Source organism: Tursiops truncatus, chromosome 8 (genome assembly GCF_011762595.2).
Source record: "Tursiops truncatus isolate mTurTru1 chromosome 8, mTurTru1.mat.Y, whole genome shotgun sequence".
Classification (NCBI taxonomy): Eukaryota; Metazoa; Chordata; class Mammalia; order Artiodactyla; family Delphinidae; genus Tursiops; species Tursiops truncatus.
In genome coordinates, this window is record NC_047041.1 from 90,829,023 (window position 1) to 90,849,162 (window position 20,140).

Genomic DNA, 20,140 nt, shown 5'->3' on the forward strand with positions numbered 1-20,140 from the left:
TTGTATCCATAACATTTAACTTATCTATTCCCTTTATGAAGGATACCTAAGGTTCCTAATGTGCTGCCGCTAAGAAAACAAAACAAAACACATCAAGATGCACTAGCTTCTACATTTTATTTGAAATCTGTAAGACAGGAGTGGCTATATATTCAAAGGTGGCAATTTCTATGTCATTGAATATTAAGTTTCACCCATCTGATCTACAGAATTTTTGTACCAATTTATACTCTTTCATTTACCTATATTATTGCTAACACAATTTTCTGTTTGACTTGTTATATAAGCATAAAGTTATAACACTGTTATGTTTTTATATTTCTGTTTACTAATTAAGTTGAATATTGTTGATTACTATTTTAAATTACTTTCTGTTCTAAATATCTTTTTTTTATGATTTCTTCCTTAATCCACAAGTTACTTAATCTTAGATTTTTAGCATTTCAAGATATATAGATTTTTATCTATTTTATTTTCTCTTAATTTCAAATTTTATTTCATTGTAGTCATGGGTTGTAGTGTTATTGTATTGATTCTGTTCCATGTTTTAAGAGAGCACTTTTGCACTATTTGGTAAAAAGAAAGGGAAATTTTATTAATCACGTTATTCAAATAGTCTGGCCTTTATTTTCTCTCTGCTTTATCAGTTTCTGAAAGAACTCTGCTAAAACAGCTTAATAAAAAGTTGATTTTTCCACTTCTTACCTCTAACCCAGTTTTATTGGTTATTGTCATATACATTAGAAGGTTATATTGTTATTACAATATATGGTAATAATTATCTTCTTGAACTTTTTTATCACAAATGTATAACATCAGGGCACTTCTTCATCTTATTTCATATTTTTACCACATTTTCTCTTTTATCTTTTCGTACCTTTCTTTATAAAGATGTACCTTTTAACTTAATGATTCAAAAGTTATATATTCAATTTTTTATTGTTCTGGTGATGTGGGATAGCCTATTAACTTCATCCATTTATCCATGTGTGTCTTTTCATTATTATAATTTTTAACATGTGCCATAATGTGAACAAGTTTGGGTCACTTTAATTCTGGTTCTAAATTTTTATGGCAAATTTTTATTAAGTTATTTGATCTTCTTTACTTTTCATATTTCCTAGATTTTTTTTTTCTCTTTTTATTCAATACCTTCAAGGATCTTCAGACTATGCCCTCTGTTCTATGGGCCAAACTTGTTTGCAGGCTGTTTTGGTATACCTCCAAACTAAGAATTTTTTTTTTTAAGTGTTGTAAAAAGCAAACAAATGAAGAAGAATGTGCAACAGAAACTTTATGTGACCTGAAAAGTCTAAAATATCTAATATCTAATATCTTGGACTTCACAGAAAATATTTTCAAGTGCCTGGATTACTTCATCTGAGAATAATTTCAAAGAACATTTCAGTGTGGTGAAATTTTGAAGGTCTTATATTTTTGACAATATATTTTACTTTCACATTCAAATGATAATTTAGGTTGATATATAATTCTACGATCAAATTTCTTAGTTCTTTTCCTTTAACAGTTTAAAAAGTATACTTCGTTGTCTTCTTACAACTGTATAGTTGATGGTAAATGCTGACATTAACCTGATTCTTGTTTCTGGGTATGTCATCTACTTCTTTTTTCTTGAGTTTTTTCAAGTCTTCACTTATTTTTCATGCTTTTACTTTTCATTTTATCTCTTTGTATTCTTATTTGATGGTGTATTTTTCTTTTTTTTTTTTGGCAGTACGCGGGCCTCTCACTGTTGTGGCCTCTCCCATTGCGGAGCACAGGCTCCAGATGTGCAGGCTCAGCAGCTCCGTGGCATGTGGGATCTTCCCGGACCGGGGCACGAACCCGTATCCCCTGCATCGGCAGGCGGACTCGCAACCACTGCGCCACCAGGGAAGCCCTGATGGTGTATTTTTAATCTACTCTGAATGGCATTCTTTGATACTGTTCAAATTTGAGGTTCTACATTTTTAAAAAAATTCAGGGATATTCTCAGACATTATTCAAAAAGTACCTCCCGCTGATTTTCATTTTTATTTCTCTATTTTTGGAGGAACAAAAATTTGACACATTTACTATTCTCTATACCTTTGAAAGTTTTTGTACAGTTTCTGTCTCTTTAGCTCTCTCTTCTTTCTTTTGGGTTTATTTGCTTAAAAGTAGTGTTATGGACTGAATGTTTGTGGCCCCCACAAAACTCATACTTTGAAGCTCTAAATCACAGAGTGGCTATATTTGGAGGTGAGACCTCTCAGAAAGTAATTAAGGTTCAGTGAGGTCATAAGGGTGAAGACCTGATCTGCTATGATTAGTGTCCTTATAAGAAGAGACACCAAAGCTCTCCCTCTCTAAGAAGAAGTGAGCACACAGCATGCTGGTGGCAGTCTACAACCCAAGTGGAGGGTCCTCACCCAAACCAACTCTGCTGACACTTTGGTCTTGGACTTTCAGTCTCCAGATCTGTGAGAAAATAAATTTCTCTTCTTTAAGCCACCCAGTCTCTGGTACTTTATTACAGTGCTAGTAGACTAAAACAAGTAGATAATTGTTTTTAGTCAAGATTTTGTTGTGAATGAAAATATTCAGGTGAGCAAGTTACATGTTATAAAAAAAAAACTACCTTATAATCTAAGGTATATTAGATAGGATGCAAATGTGACAGCAGGAGCCAGGGGTGTAGACATGGTAGTTTTGAAGGATTAACACATTTAATTAATACTCTTATCTGTTTCAGTGAGATATTGCTACAATCCAGACTAGAAAATGCTTCCTTTTTCTCTCTACCATCCAAATTTAATCTATACCAAAAACTCTATCTGTGAGTTTCCTTTTGAAAAAGATTTTTTTAACTACTGTACAATATGATATACATAATTATTCCCTAATTGGTTCATGTGTTGATTTTGTCTTAATTGTAATGCAAAGAACAGAGCGTAGCTCACCACCCAGTTCTACAAGAATTAAGTCATGACCTGCTGCAGTTGCTGACCTACAGTGCACCCTGAGAGGAATTCAGGATGAAAAACAGTATGGAACACTCCATGCATTGAAAAAACAGGATCCATAGATAGTTAGATGTACACCTCAGGAGGAATTTTAATGAACCCAGATTCTTGCATCTTTTCATATATAGAAAAGCGTTAAAATCATTAACTTGAGATATCTGTTCTTTGTGACTAGCAGTAATCTTTTACAAAGATGTATGCTTACTGCATGTATTCCATAGCCAAGTATCCTACATGAAGTAGCTCCCTCTCCTCCCTCTCTGGAGCAGTTTCCTCAGAACTACTGAGAGGCTGTCTACTGAACTATCGTCCTCAGTAAGACCCTGAATAAAACTCAAACTCGCAACTCTTATGTGAGTTTTCTCTTTGACATCCATAAATCCTTAGTTCATGTCAAATACATATTTACTTTCCCCAGTTACTGAATTAGTCTTTGGCATAAAATAGCATTTGATGTATGGCAGTATAAAATCGTCTGGTTACTATGAATGCCATATCATAAAGCATATCTACCTATGGATCACAATTTACCTGAATATAAAAATCTAAGTGGGAAGTTATAAACTTTTATTCTGAAGTGCATACTGACGGTATTCAGTTTTTCACATCATTATTTTTACAGTAAATATCCTTGATTACACTAGACTTTACGATCTGCATCTAGGGCTGTTTTTGGGGGTGGGGGGGGTGCCACACCGAGTGGCTTGTGTGACCAGGGATTGAACTCAGGCCCTCAGAAGTGAAAGCGTGGAGTCCTAACCACTGGACCGCCAGGGAATTCGCTACGGCTTTTAGATCAATGATTTAAAATGAAAATACTTTGTACTAGACTAAAACATAGATTCGTTTGTCTATTCTTATAAGTATAATTACTTTTTAACAAAAACTAAGCAGAAATGTTGTTCTCCCAGCGTTACACAAACCAAGCCTAAGAAGTCATTCCAGGAAATTCTTAGGTCCAAATTCATTTATTACGATGCAATTTTTTTTAAAAAAACTTGAGATCAGAGAAAGAGAATCCGACAATCATAACTTTGAACTTGTGTGCAAAAGTATGCATGTAAGTCCCCATGTGCATTTGCCTAGAGAGGAATTTCATAGCGTCTTAGGTTCTCCAAATTGTTTCTCAATTAAGAGTAAGAAATTCCAATTTCAGTGTGTTTCGACAATTGCACTGTATCACAATTCAAGAAGTTAATGGAAGACACGGTCTTGAAACGTCAGTGTGGAAGGACATCAGACCCAAATTAGGGGCCAAATAGTTTAGAGTTCAAGCTGTATTCAAACTTGGTAACGTTAGGACACCTCTGATGAAGTGAAAACATTTTTTAAAAATCTTCTTTGAATTTCATCAAAATCTATTAATAAAACTCTGATAAGTGCTCTATAAATCTACTACTGTTACATACATCCAGATGGCATCTAAAGATGGTCAGCAGCTATCATAAAAGGCTGTCACAAGTAAACTGACTGTAACTGAAAAAGAAGGTAATCTGTGTACAGTGGTATGGATGAGTTCCCTCTCTCTCTTTCTCTCTCTCCTGTGACTGCTGATAGTTCTAGTTATTCTGGGGAATTTAGAAAAGGAATTTCAAGTACAACTCTCACAAGGATCTTATTCACTGGGATGAAAAATATGTTTGAACATTTCAGAAGTGAACAAGTCTTTTATTTTCATTTGCTAAAATCTCAAATCACCAGTAGTTGAACTTCTGTCACTGAGATCCTTATAACATTGTAAGGGAGGAAAAAAAAAATATTTTTCCTCTCCTCATCTTAGGTCTCCAGCTGGAGTACTATGAATTAGATTGGCAGAAGACAGATTAACGAGAGAAAAACAAACATAAGTTTATTAACATGTGTATTGAGTATGTACACCCAGAAATGAGTAACTCAAAGGGGTGCTTTGATTTGGGCTTATAAACCTACTGCCTTAAGTTAAACAAAGGAAAGAAGGTTTCCAGCTTCTGGGAAGGGGAGACAGATTGTGGGAAAGTGACCAGGAAAAGTATAGTAAAAAAAGGTTGTTTAGTAAGATTTGTTTTGCAGATTTAAGCTGGTGCCTTCTCCACTGATAAGAGTTGTTAAGAGCCTTCTTCTTCCAGGTATGAGAGAAGGACACATCTTTACAAATGTAAATTTCCTTTTAAAATGTAAATTTCCTTTATGTGCCCTGTTTTTAGAGCTTCTCCTGCATCTGCTGGTTCTCAATGGCCTTTAGCTCGAAATAAGCCATATGCCAAAGAGGCATATTTTGGGGTGGCATATTCTGGTAGCCTTCAAAATGTTAGTCAATACTTTCACTGGTAACTGACCAGGACCCTATGGGACTTTCCTGGGATAGACCCCTCCCCACATGTCCTCTGCCTGCCTCTTCTTTGTAGAAAAGCTACAATCTCCCAAGCCTCCGCAGAGTCACAAAAGCCTGGCTCAAGAATTAATGATGGGGAGGATGTGAATGTGTAGTAACGAAAGTAGCAGTAGGACCAGGAGAACTGGTAACAATTTAAGCAGTAAATCAGCTATACGGCAGTCACAGAATCTTTAGTTCCTCTCTGAAATACCTAGATAACAGTATTTCTTGCACATTTCCTGAGTTGTTTCACAGATGCTAAAACCCCCAGCAAATGGAAGAAGTTAACTACCTGATGACCATGAGCACACAGCCCCCAGACCTACTGGAGCCTGAGGATTGATAATGGTAACCCCTATGACACCACCCTGTTACTTCACCATCAACTAATCAGAGAATTGAGCCAGTCACATACCTCATGAATCACCTCCCTCACGTTGCCTTTAAAAAATGCTTCCCTGAAACCCACTGGGTTTTTTTTGAGCATTAGCTGCCCCAGACTCCTTTTCTGTTGCCTTATGATAAATACTGCACTTTCCTTCACCACAACCCAGGGTTGGTAGATTGGCTTTACTACATACAGGCTAGCAGACCTGAGTTTTGTTCGGTAACACGCTTATTAAAAACTCCATAAAATAATGTGTCTATACTAATATTGTGTGTCTCTCTAAAAATAAAATTTTATAGTATCATTATTAATTCTAATTAGTTCTTTGCCATATACTTTTAACAAATTTCTGTGTGAGCAGAGCTCTAAACACAAAGATAAAGCAGCTCCTTATATAAAAAAGTTCAGCTTGTAATCGAATTTAGCTTTCAAACCCATAAATCTCAAGCTCACCAGTATATGTATTGCATCAAAAGAAACTGACCACAGACAAGTGGTTATTCTTTCATTTCTCTGGTCTTCACTGATTAAACATGGTAATTTTCTGTGGTGATTCAGGGAGTTGTGTGAAATGCAATTCCAAAGAAGAGACATAAAGGTCTGTCAGCTGGAAACACAGTCCACTCTCACGGTGAAATAAATAAATAAAAATAAAGAGGATTAAAGGTACCCAAACTTCAACTGTTAGGGGAACCACTGACCAAAACCGCCTGCCCTGGCCAGGCCTGATAGTAGCCACCTGCACGAGTTATCTCACAACAGGAGATCCTGGTAAGGAACGCGGAACTAATGAGCTACCACCAACCAGAAGAATTCAGGTAAGGTCAAAGGGAGAGAGGAAATGTCACTTCATATGTCCTACCAACCTCCCAGAATCCTCCTCCCTGGAATCCATCATGGCTGAGCAATGAGCATACCACCAGAATGACTGGCCAGAGACAACCCAGAAACTAACCCCATTACCATAAAACCCAAGACTGCGAGCCACGTGGCAGGGCAGCTCTCATGGGTTCCCTTACCCTGCTGCTCTCCACCTGGGTGCCCCTTCCCAATGCAGTCTCTTGCTTTGTCAGCACGTGTGTCTCCTCGGACAATTCATTTCCGAGTGTTAGACAAAAGACCACTCTCGGGCCCTGGAAAGGATCCCCCTTCCTGCAACACAGCTACCAGTTGAGACTTTTCTCCTTGGAGAAAAGCAGAATTTCTTGACATAAATTTCAAGTTCAAATGCATAACATCCTGAGGTTTTTAAATATCCCCTATAGAATACTGTTTTTATAGTACCTTCAGTGCAAATTCCCTTCCTAAGTCATGTATGTAGCTTGTCAGAAGTCTGAAGGAATACACTAGTGACTTGAAGCACAACAGTCTTGTATACTTTCCTCACTTTTCCATTTGGAATATCACATGTCCTTAGGTGCTTAGGTGTCTGTCTGAAACATGCTCATCCACACAGACACACAGATAAGAATGCACAAAGAGTTACTCTTTCAAGTCTCTACAGTTAATTAACAAGTTTATTGAGGACAAAGAGGGAAAGGGCAGTGTTCTGGGTTGATGTGTGTCCCCCGCCCCATTCACATGTTCAATTCCTAACCCCCACTACCTTAGACTGTAACTATATTTGGAGAAAAAGCCTTTTAAAAAGTGTTTAAACCTAAGTGTCCATCATCGGATGAATGGATAAAGAAGATGTGGCACATATATACAATGGAATATTACTCAGCCATAAAAAGAGACGAAATTGAGCTATTTGTAATGAGGTGGATAGACCTAGAGTCTGTCATACAGAGTGAAGTAAGTCAGAAAGAGAGAGACAAATACCGTATGCTAACACATATATATGGAATTTAAGGAAAAAAAAAAAGTCATGAAAAATCTAGGGGTGAAACAGGAATAAAGACACAGACTTACTAGAGAATGGACTTGAGGCTATGGGGAGGGGGAAGGGTAAACGGTGACAAAGCGATAAAGAGGCATGGACACTACCAAACGTAAGGTAGATAGCTAGTGGGAAGCAGCCGCATAGCACAGGGAGATCAGCTCGGTGCTTTGTGACCGCCTGGAGGGGTGGGATAGGGAGGGTGGGAGGGAGGGAGACGCAAGCGGGAAGAGATATGGGAACATATGTATATATATAACTGATTCATTTTGTTGTGAAGCTGAAACTAAAATACCATTGTAAAGCAATTACACTCCAATAAAGATGTTTAAAAAAAAAAAAGTGTTTAAGTTAAAACAAGGCTGTTAGAGTGGTCCCTAATCTAATCTGAGGAAATTGTTGACATGCAGAGAGACACCAAGGTCTCAGGCACAGAGGAAAGACCACTTGAGGACACAGGGAAAAAGCAGCCATCTTGCAAGATAAAAGACAGGCTTCAGAAGAAACCAAATCTGCCTTGATCTTAGACTTCTAGCCTCCAGAACTGCGAGAAAATACATTTCTCTTGTTTAGGCCACCCAGTTTGTATGAAGATAGCCCTAGAAAACTGATATAAGCAAAAAAAAATTAAAGAAAAATACTGAGGTTTTTGTATCAAGCATTCAAATTATTCTCCAAGGCACCATGCTGTGCTTAGGTGATAATTACCTTTGAAAGTGACATTATTGTGTAACTCAGCAAAACTTAGTATTTGGTGTAAATTTAAGCTGTTAATTAATTTATCTGTTTATTCAGTCATAATGATTGTACATGAATTATTTGCATATTTTTTCCTAAGCCATACTATCTTCTCTGAAGGAGTTTATAGCGTAATTATGGGGATAAACTAACCAAATACACTATATATAAAGTGAGGCTATATGAGCAATATAAGACAAGTAAAGTAAAAGGGCTATGTGACTTCAGAAGAATACACATGCAGATATTTTATTTAATAATATCATTTGTTAAGCAGTTACACTATAACAGGTACTGAGCTAATCCTTATAAATTCATGGACTCATTTAACAGTCACAAAAATTCTGTGCCCTGGGCATTAATACCTCCATTTCTCAAATAATTTAACCTGAAACTCAGCATTTAAAGAAACTGCTCAAGACCACACAGATAGTAAATGGCAAAGAGAACGTTAACTGAGGTTAAGCTGGCAACAGAGCTTGTGTTTAGATACCACGCTGTCTAGAGCTTCAGCTTTCCAATACTTCAACTACCCATAGAAATATTTTAATATTTTTTCAGATACTTCTCAGTGCCTTCATGTGAAAAATGAAGGCCTTTGCTATTATACTTACTTCATTCTGTCACTGTTATGTATGTTTATTTGTAAATAATTTATCATCATTAAATGATGTTAAGAGCAGGAAAAGATGTTCAAGTTATTTTTGTTCAGATCTCTTTATTTTTGAGGTCCAGAAAAATTACACAAGTCATTCATGTTATGAAAACAGCGGGTGTAAGACAGTGCTACTCCAAGTGCCGAGCTCTCTGTTAATAATTGATGATGAAATAAGCAGCTTGCAACAGAATGTTAAAGAAAATGTAGCTCACTGCTTCCCTCATCGAAAAAGTTTTGCTATGAAAATAGTCAGCAGAACTTTAACACTCTGCTTAGTGTCTCAACTACATTTGAAGCAGTATTCTTATCTCATTGTGGACAATTAGTCTCCAACAAGAAGTACTTTGCAGCCCACACTTCTAGTATGTATCGCTAGAAGACATGTGACTATAACCTTTTGTTTCTAACTTGGCTTCTCTTCTTTTTCCTGTACTTAATAAAGAGGCAGAAAGACTTGAGTTCAAATTATAGCCCTTTACCTTATTAGCTATGTAAGTTAATTAAATGTTTGAAATAAAAAATTTTCATCTCTACAGTGAAAAAATAATAACTACTTCATATACAGTCTATCAGGTAAATAAGAGATCATTTACATAAAATATGACACATGGTAGGCACTCGATAAAGTAACTAAAATTAATATGTAAAACCTATGGACGGAAGTTTATTTAGAGCACATATATCTCTGATTTAGTCTATGACAAAACTAGTTTACTAAGGAACACTATTTTTGCCCAGAAAAGATGATGGCATTACTAAAATACTTAAGTCTTCCAAGAGCAGTAGCAGCAGCAGGAGAATATCAGAAACAATATTGATGGGGTTAACTAGTAAAGTTATGGGAACAAAATGCATTCCCACTCTTGTAATTTCTAAAAGCAGCAATAATAATGATGGAAATTCCATCCCCAGCAGTGATGGAATAAGTTGGATCGACTTACCCTTCTTCTCTTAAGAAATTTTTCAAACAAAAAATACTACGTATTTTTAAAAAGCTATTTTTTCAGACAGTGGATGACAGCACAAGATTGTGATACTTGAGAATAGGAAAGCAAATAAGATGATCTTTAAATTTGCCACAGATTTTTGGCTGGAAGCAACTTCTAAACAGTGATACATTAAGAGAGATCATAAGTAGAAAAAATGGCAGTCCCACTGAGTTGAGGAAACAGAGATAAGAGTTTAGACAAAATAAGGTAGCTGGAATTTATAAAAAGGATTTCAGGAAAGGAGGAGCTATGCAGAAAACAACCCTTGAGCTTTGACTATGAAGCTCCATGAGGCTGGGCAAAGAACAGAGAATGGTAAACCAAACAATTCTGAGAGCTCACACAGAGCTTGAAAATATTTGACTTCCAACATCTCAAAATTGCCAGTCCTTGTTGAATACCAAGAGCATCCAGGAGACAGCCCAGAAGGGTCACGCCTTAGGGCTATGGCTGAACTATCTCTAAAGTAAAGACTTCACTAGAATGACTTTAAAAACTTAAAAACAAGTCTGGGAAGGATTAATCCAATAGCGAGTAACTTAACTACCTGGATAGAACAAAACTCAACATTCTCTAGAACGATACAAAGAAATTGGACCTCCAACAACATAATATATGACGATTTCAGCATTTAATAAAAAATTCACTAATCATTCCAAGAAGCAGGAAAATGTGACCCAATCCAGAAGAAAAATTAGTAAATAAAAGCAGATCCAGAAATGTTAAAGATGATGAAATTAGCAGACTAGGATATCAAAACAATTCCAACAATACGTTCAATAATTTACAGGACATCATGAATATAAAGGTGAAAGAATCAAAGGGAAATTCTAGAAAGAAAAATGCAATATATGAAATGAAAAATTTATTGAATAAGATTAACCTCAAATTAGAGACTGCAGAATAAAAGATTAATGAACCTGAAAGTATAGAAATAGAAACTGTCAAAACTAAACACAAAGAGAAAAAAAAATTGAAAAATATAAAAATAACTTCAGTATCTGTGGGAAAATATCAAGTAGTTTAGCATACCTGTAATGAACATCTCAGAAGAAAAAGTGTAGAGTGAGTAGATGGTATATTTGAAGTTATAATGGCTCAAATTTCCCAAATTTGTTGAAAATTTTAAACTCATGGAATGAAATACCTCAATAAACCCTAAGACAGATAATACCTAATTATGCACTCATATATGTATGTATACACACACACACACACACACAGAAAAAACAGCAAGCCATATCATAATACAATTGCCTAAAAGTATTGATAAAGGTAAAATTTTAGTAGCTTCCAGAGCATAAAACAAAAGCTATTCCAGAGCTTTCTATATACATAAATAATACACATACTGAACATTTATGCCTGGTATCTATCTAAGTACTTTACATGTATCAATTCATTTAATCCTCAGTATAATTTTGTGATGCAGGTACTAACCTCAACAATTCTCCTTTATAGAACCCAAAAGTGTAAGGCCATCTGAAACTTAGCTCTTCCTGGGACATCTGCTCCCATCTCCTCTGTCTCTGTAGACTTCACTTTCCTTGTTTTTGTTTTTGTTTTTCATTCATAGAGAAGAACATGCTCATGCTTATCTTCTAAGTGTGTATGCTACATTTCTAATATATTCAGAAGCAGCTTCTTAACTCCAATCACAATTTCCAAGGAAATATAAACTGGCCTAAAGATTTTAGAGAATTGGTTGGTGTGTAATGGACTCATATTCTAAAAGGTGTCTGCTAAGTATAGTAATAAAGTTATGCGATTAGAATGCACGAATTCTTGAAGACACCAGGTTCTTCAAGTGGATATAAGAGTAAGGTAGATGAGGTACTCTTCTGGAGCTGAGGTCTATATACTCAGCTTTTTGGTCACTAATCTCATATGTACCTATAAAAATTTCTTCCATGATTTCTCCAGAAAACAATGATAAAGAATAGTTTGTCCCTAGGGGGTAAATTATGTCCCCATGAATTCACTAATAGTGGTCAGAACACACATCTCTGTTTAGTATTTTGAATTATTAACACAACATTTATTTGGGTTACAGGGAGCTGGACTTCCACGCTCCGTGATGTAAGACATTCAGAAGCCACGAGTTACTTATAGAGCAGAGTTTTCCAAGATAAGTTCTACAAATCATTAATCTCTGGAGATTGATTCTGTCATAAAAACAAATCAGGGGATAGCTATGTATGACATACCTCCCTCCAAAGAAACACAGGACATATTAGTAGATAAAAACGGGCTCTAGGCGCGCGGGCTTCAGTAGCTGTGGCTTGAAGGCTCCAGGGCACAGGCTCAGCAGCTGTGACGCACGGGCTTAGTTGCTCCGCGGCATGTGGGATCTTCCCAGACCAGGGATCGAACCCGTGTCCCTGCATCGGCAGGTGGATTCTTAACCACTGCGCCACCAGGGAAGCCCAACATTTTCTAATCTACAACGTGTGGTGCATCAACTCACTGTTACAATTTAACAATAGGAGATAACTAAGCACTGGCACCATAAAACTGTTAAGATTTGGTTCTTAAAATTCAAGGAGATAGTTCTAAAGCACTGAAAATTCTGTTTTAACACCAACCTGCAGCATCAATAGTTTTAAAAGCTATCACCAAGTGATTGGTTCTCATAGTAGCCAATGATTGTATTCCTGGCAACTGTAAGACTTCCATTACTAAAATGGGATGAAATATTTATTGCCTTGAAACCAACTCTTCAAATTAGAATCTGGGAAGAGAATGTTAATTAGCCTGATTTAACCTATGAGCCTATTCCTGAACCATTCACAATATCTCCGGGGGATGGGATAATTAATTAGTATATCCTGGGCTTCCTAATCTATCAATATTAGTTCAGCTAGGCTAGGTTTGGAGGTAACAAACAACTCCAAAATGTCAGTGGCTTAAAATAATGATGATTATTTCTCACTCATACCATACTCTGTCATTAGATCAACTGCAGCACGTCTTTATGTCATCTTTAATCCAGGATCCAAACTGACTGAACAGTATATCTACATGGAATATTCACAATGTCGTGAATAGGGAACACCATGCTTCGGCTCACGAGACAGGAGACACATTATTTCTGCTCACCTGTCACTGGCCAAGTGAGTCCCATGCACAAGCCTGATATTGGGACAGAAAAGTGTAATCCTTTTACAGGGAAAAGTAGAAGATACTTTTAGGCAATAATACTGTCTACCACAGTTGACTTCCTGATCACAAATATTCACACTTCTTCTCCCATGTTCAGAACACTTCTATCACTAATACGGCTGATAGAGCAGCTTCTACATAGAACATTTCTCTTCTCACGGAAGAGGGAAGAATACCACACACTGGCTCCTAAAAGTTCTCAGGAAATTCCGTTCACATGTTATTGGCCAAAGAAAGTCACATGAGCAAGCCTGACATCCATAGAGTAAGGAAGAGAAATCCTCATTCAGGGAGGAATATAAACATTTTTTTTTATCAAAAATACAATTTATCCCCCCTGGCCTCCCATTTGGTGAGAAAGCAGATACTATGTGTGGCAGTTTCAACAACACTGCAGTCTGGGATAAGTATTTGTCTTACTGATGATGTGAGTAAATAAATTCTACGGTAAATTGAGTTTGGAAACTGCTGACGACAGGATCTTTTTCTTGGTAATTTGCTATGTGCACTAACGTACTAAATGATGTCAGTGGTACTGCAATAAAGATGCCTATATAATCTAACTCCAAATTATCCAAATTATTGATTTTGAGGCCTCTTCTCATGCTGGATGATACCATTATGCAGATTTTAGTGCAACTCTGGAAATTTCTGTGGCACAGTGTAACCACAGCATTCACCAGAAGTGTCTCCTGAGAAGTCTGCAAATTTTTAAATTTGGTCATAAGACATTTCTCACCAAGCTTCCTCTTTTATCATACTACTGTGGATAGCCATGTTTTTCCTTTACCACAGTTCAACACTCCTTCAAGTTCATCCAGAGTTCCATTTTTCAAGAAATACCCTTTTCTTTTTTACCAAAAAACCCTTCTATTGCATTATGAGAGTTAACTACATTTGGCATGAGAAGACAATGAGAAGTCACACTACTATATACTTTTTAAAAATTGTAGTAATGGTATATATATGTATATGTATATATACATATACATATATATATATATATAATTTGCCACTTCAACCATTTTTAAATGAAAAATTCAGTGACGTTAATTACATTCACAGTATTGTGCAACATCATCATTACTCGCAAAATTCTTTCATCACCCCAAACAGAAACTCAGTAACCATTAACCAATAACTCCCCACCCCTCTCTTCCCCCAGTCGCTGGTAAACTCTGATCAACTTTGTCTCCCTGATTCTGCTAATTCTATATATTTCATATAAGTGGAATTATACAATATTTGTTCTTTTGTGCCTGTTTTATTTCATTTAGCATAATTTTTTAAGGTTCATCCTTGTTGTAGCATGTGTCAGAACTTTATTCCTCTTTATGGATAAATAATATTCCATTGTATGTATATATTGTTTATCACTTCATCTGCTGATGAATATTTGGATTATTTCCAGCTTTTGGCTGCTATGAATAACTCTTCAGTGAACATTGGCATACAATTATCTGTTTGAGTCTCTGTTTTCAATTATTTTGGTTATATATCTAGGAGTAGAATTGTTGTGTCACATGGTAACTTTGTGTTTAGCTTTTTGAGGCAGTTTCCAAAGCAGCTTCCTTATTTTATAGTCCTACCAGCAAAGTACAAAAGTTCCAATTTTTCCATATCCTCAAGTTGCTCACTTTTTAATATCTATAATTTTTACCATGAATACCAGTCTCCTGTCATGCAAGGTTCAAATTCACACTTCGGAAACATTACAAATTTTACCTTGTTACTCATTTGTGCATCTTTGAAGGTGCTAATGTTATTTTCTTAAATAATAATCATAACAATTACTGTGATTATAACAATAGTGACTGTACATCAAAAGTCTACTCTAATCAGGAACATTAAAAAAGTAGCTTAGACTGTTGAAAAAGACTGAGTCTGATGAAGTAATTTCTTTATGGATTTTTCCTGGATCAGGTCCCATAAATGCATAAAGTAACTGATCTTAATTTGTTTTCTTTAAGTAGATCTCCTGCCAAGGAAAGAGATATTCATCCATTGTAAATCATTAAATGAGCTCTCCAGTATGAATGCGTCCCTTGAGAGTTGGGCAAGGCAATGTTTCTTTATTTTCTAGCGTATGAATCCCCAGTAATCCAAGAGACACAGATCTGAGAGGAAGAAAGGGGAGTGAATACATATCCACTGAGCTCATATTTAGGAAGTTTCTCATTTAATTTTCACAGTGGCACCTCAAGCTAAGAAGACAATATAAAGGAGTAGTGAAGCACTGTGGGTTCAGATTACTGGGGTTCAACTCCTAATTCAAATCCTGAATAGATGTATCACTTTTAGCAACTTCCTTTCTTTCTTCCTTCCTTTCTTTTTTTCCTTCTTTCTTCCTTTCTTTCACGTGTATTTATTGAGCATCAATTTCTGTGTCTGCAGTGATCAAAAATGGCAAAATTTCTGTCCCTTGGAAAGTACACACTAGTTGGAAATATAAATATGTAAATGAGGGCTTCCCTGGTGGCGCAGTGGTTGAGAGTCTGCCTGCCGATGCAGGGGACACGGGTTCGTGCCCCGGTCCGGGAGGATCCCGCGTGCTGCCAAGCGGCTGGACCCGTGAGCCGTGGCCGCTCAGCTTGCGCGTCCGGAGCCTGTGCTCCGCAACAGGAGAGGCCACAACAGTGAGAGGCCCGCATACCGGAAAAAAAAAACAAAAAAAAACCTACCTCAAAGTGTTGTTGTGGCAGTTAAAATGGGATGATTCATGTAAAGTGCTTTTCAGAATGTTTGATTCATAGGGAGTGTTATGAGGTAATGAAGAAACTAAGGTCCAGGTAGGTTAAGCATCTAACCCAGAATCACTCAGCTACGAAGTGCAGAGCTAGCATTGAAATATCGCTTGCCTACCCACAAGGATCTGTCCATTACTCTATGCTTCTTTCCTGAGATTCTAAGTGCTAAGAGAGATAGCAACACTGATGCACCTCCTGGAAAATATCTTTCCTCTACATTATTAAAGACATGTTTCTCATAAATCATGTAGCTACCACGAAAAGGGAGTTGAAATGAGTCAATTCTATATTTAGAGTCAAAATCAACATACTTCTTAAATGAGGTATTCAAGATAGGGAATTTACAAAATTCCTTTTGTATTCCTTAGAGTCTTTCATTATCTGGAACAATATCATATGATCCTTGAGTTTGAGTTCCAAGGAAAAGTTATCTATCCATGAAATTCAAACATCTCCCTAGGCCAGTGTGAGTAATGGCCAGAATGAGAATTTGGGGAGCTCACAAACTCCCCTGCCATCAACAAGCCCTACGAAGCATCTTTTGTCAGAGTGTAGGAAATCAGTAGATGTTAGAAGCAGCACCCACTGCTAAAGTCGACAATGGATCAGGAATATACTCTAGATCTCCTAGCTTCTTTGAAATTCCAATAAATCAGGTGACAGTGTATCTCAGTTAGCCTGGGACAGTTCACATAGATGCTGCTATAACTGTTAATATCTCCTTCTTTTCCTGTCAAAACCATTCCTCTTTGGATAATAAGTTGCATGTTCCTCCTGCATATAAGCGCTCAGGCACAGAGTGGGGAACAGTCTGTGGTGTTAGAACTTCTCAATAAAAGAAATTTACTTATTTATTTAACTGAAGTCCTGGAAGTCAGTCAAAAATCCATCTAGTTTGATATGATGAGATGCAGTTTGAGATTTTACATTTACTGGCTTATAATGAAATTGTTAATAAGTACTTGTCCATTATTTTCTGTGCTCAATTCCACAATCCTACATTGTAAGTGAATAACTGTCTAAATAAACACAGGAAAAAAACCATCGTCTTTGTGGTGGTATTTCAGGTCACTAATGAAAGCTTCATAAATAAGGTTTTTATCCCTCTTCTTGAATAGAGACAAAAACAAATAAGCAGGCTCAATAGAAGCAATGCTGATTTGAGAGGGAGGTGAGGATTACTGTGCTTCCAGACTTACTGCAGCTTTAGCTACTTTGTTTTCTAACTGCAAATTGGTAATCTGATTAAAAAGACATCAAAAAGAAACACAATCTCATGGCAGGTGTTCATTGGTCATAAGAAAATATCTTAGAGGAACTTCAACTAATATTCTCTTCTCTGGTGTCTACTGAAACAGCAAAATAAAGAAACTCCTAAAATATCCCTTTGGTTTCGCATCAAGAGATAGACAATTACCCTGAGTAAAAATACACGTTTAAGCGTTGTCCAAAATCTGATAGTTTTCTCATCCAACTGGGACTTAGAAATTAGAACTTTGAACTTTGAGTGAAAATTAAAGCCTAAACTTCTTAACTTGGCATTTAGAGTAGACAATCTGGCACCGACCTACATACCACTCCCCTAATCTTTTCTTTGCCACAGCCAAATTGAAGTGCTTACCTGGATACCAGAAAAGCTGCTCCTTCCTAACTTATGAAGGTGTTCCTACTGTTCCTTCCACCGATGATGGTTTATCCCTGCATCACAATAAATATGAATCCAATTATCCTTCAAAGTCTATTTTAACTGTCAATATTTTCAAATACAGTTGACCCTTGAACAATGCTTGGGCATTGGCTCCAGGACCCGCCCCATCTACCCAAATCCTCAGATGCTCAAGTCCCATAGTTGTCCCTCCGAATCCACAGTTCTGTGTTGGTGGATTCAACCAACTGTGGATCAGGTAGTACTATAGTGTTTACCAGGAAAAAATCCACTCATAAGCAGACCTGTGCAGTTCAAACCCATGTTGTTCAATGGTCAACTGTAAATTCAATTTCTTCCTTCTTTGAGTATCTATGAAGTAGTCTCTCTGAGCCCCCCTCTTCAGTTTATGCTGTAAGCATTTATGCATTCATCTAAGTTTTTGTAAGGTCCTGAGAGCAGGCTTCATATTTAATTGCTCTTTTGTAACTCATTAATATCATCATGATTTTTGCTGAAATGTGGTGTCCAATACAAGTTAGTTAAAGATTAAATCAAGATACAAAGGAAAAAAAGGGAAAGGAAGGAAAGGAGAATGGGAGGGAGATAAAGAAATTATGAGCACAATGTTTCCAGGATATTAAACATCTCTCATTGTCATGCATTGGCTGACCATAGTAAATAACACACCTCACTCAAAAAAATGATAAAGACATGTACTCTTTCGAAGTGTTAAGACAGTTAATCTACATAAAGTGCTTAGAAGACTCTGGCACATGGTAAACACTTTTTATGGTTATTATCTGAGATAATTTGCCAACATCATACCTTAAACCTACTGAAAATGATAGTGGCTTAATGTAGTGCATGGACACATGATCTGACTCAGATAATTCAAATCTCAGCTCACCCACTTAGAGGGTACATTCACTTGGCCAAGTTATTTTATCTCTTGTAACCAAAATTTCCTGATGTGTAAAATGAGGATTGTAGTAGAACTAATGTCATAAGGTTGTGCTACTTATTAACTGAAATGGTGTCTGGGACATAATAGTCATTTAATGAATGGCAGTTATAGTAGTATTAAAAGGCACATTTTCTTAGTCAATTTACTGTTTTTTTAATTTTTAGAAGCAGGACTCCAGAGTTATTAAGCTGTTAATTGTAATCTTGTCAATGGTACATAATTGTAATAGATATTACTGATACATCACCCAGATTCACTTGAATCCTTTTACAAATTTCTGGTATATTATCATATTCCCCTTGTATTTTTCTTTTCTTTAATAGACTTTATTTTAATAGCAGTTTTAGGCTCATAAAAAATGAAGAGGAAGGTACAGAGATTTCCCATATATACCTGCCCCCACACATTCTATAGATCTGGATAAATGTATGACATATATCTACACTCATGGTATCAGACAGTATTTTCATTGCACTAAAAATCCTCTGTGCTCAGCCTATTCAGCCCTCCCTCCTCCCTAACTCCTGATAAGCACTGAATTTTTTAGTGTCTCCATAGTTGTGCCGTTTCCAGAATGTTATGTAATTGGAGTCATAGAGTATGCACCTTTTTTTAGATTGGCTTATTTCACTTAGTTATATGCATTTGAGTTTTCTCCATGTCTTTTCATGATTTGATAGCCCATTTCTTTTTAGTGCTGAATAATATTCCATTGTCTAGATATGCCAAAATTTCCTTATCCATTCACCAACTGAAGGGTATCTTGGTTACTTCCAAGTTTTGGTGATTATGAATAAAGCTGCTATAAACATTCATGTGCAGGTTTTTGTGTGGACATAAGTGTTCAGCACTTTTGGGTAACTAATTCTCTTCCAAATTGGCTGTACCATTCTGCATTTCCACCAGCAATGAATGAGAGTTTCTGTTGCTTCACAACCTCACCAGCCTTTGGTATTATTAGTGTCCTGGATTTTGGCCATTCTAATAAGGTGTGTAGTTAGGAAGTCATTTAATTTGCCTTTCTCTAATGACATATGATGTGGAACATCTTTTTCTATGCTTATTTTCCATCTGCATATCTTCTTTGTTGAGGTATCTTTAAGGTCTTTGGCATATTTTTTAATTTGCTTGTTTGTTTTTTTATTGTTGAGCTTTAAGCATTCTTTGTCTATTTGGATAACAGTCTTTTATCCAATATTCTTTTTGCAAAATTTTCTCCCAGATTGTGGCTTATCTTTTCATTCTCTTGACATTGTCTATTCAGATTGTCTACTTCTCCCTATGTGAGTTTTGCCATACTGCCTTTCAAGGTGTAGTTTGTTGGTGTGTATCTTACAGGATATTCTCTAAGCTTCCTGGATCTGTGGTTTTGTGTTTGACATTAATTTGGAGAAAGTCCCATTCATTATGTTTTTAAATATATCTTCTGTTCCTTTGCTCTTTCTTATCCATCTGTTATTTCCATCACAAATATGTTATGCCTTTTATCGTTGTCCCAGAGATATTCTGTTATTTGTTTTCAGTTTGCAGGTATCTCTTGAGATATCCTCAAGCTCAGAGATTTTTTCCTCTGTCATGCCCAGTCTACTAAGGAGCCCAGTAAAAG

General features: G+C 36.4%; 1 long non-coding RNA gene across 1 annotated transcript in view; it reads right to left on the reverse strand.

The window, feature by feature from the left end:
- LOC109552215 (uncharacterized) overlaps positions 1 to 20,140 on the reverse strand; it is a 292,534-nt gene that overhangs the window by 50,344 nt on the left and 222,050 nt on the right. The window contains exon 5 of the long non-coding RNA XR_002178979.3: positions 17,544 to 17,620. This is a non-coding gene — a long non-coding RNA (uncharacterized lncRNA). The remainder of the gene's footprint in view (positions 1 to 17,543; positions 17,621 to 20,140) is intronic.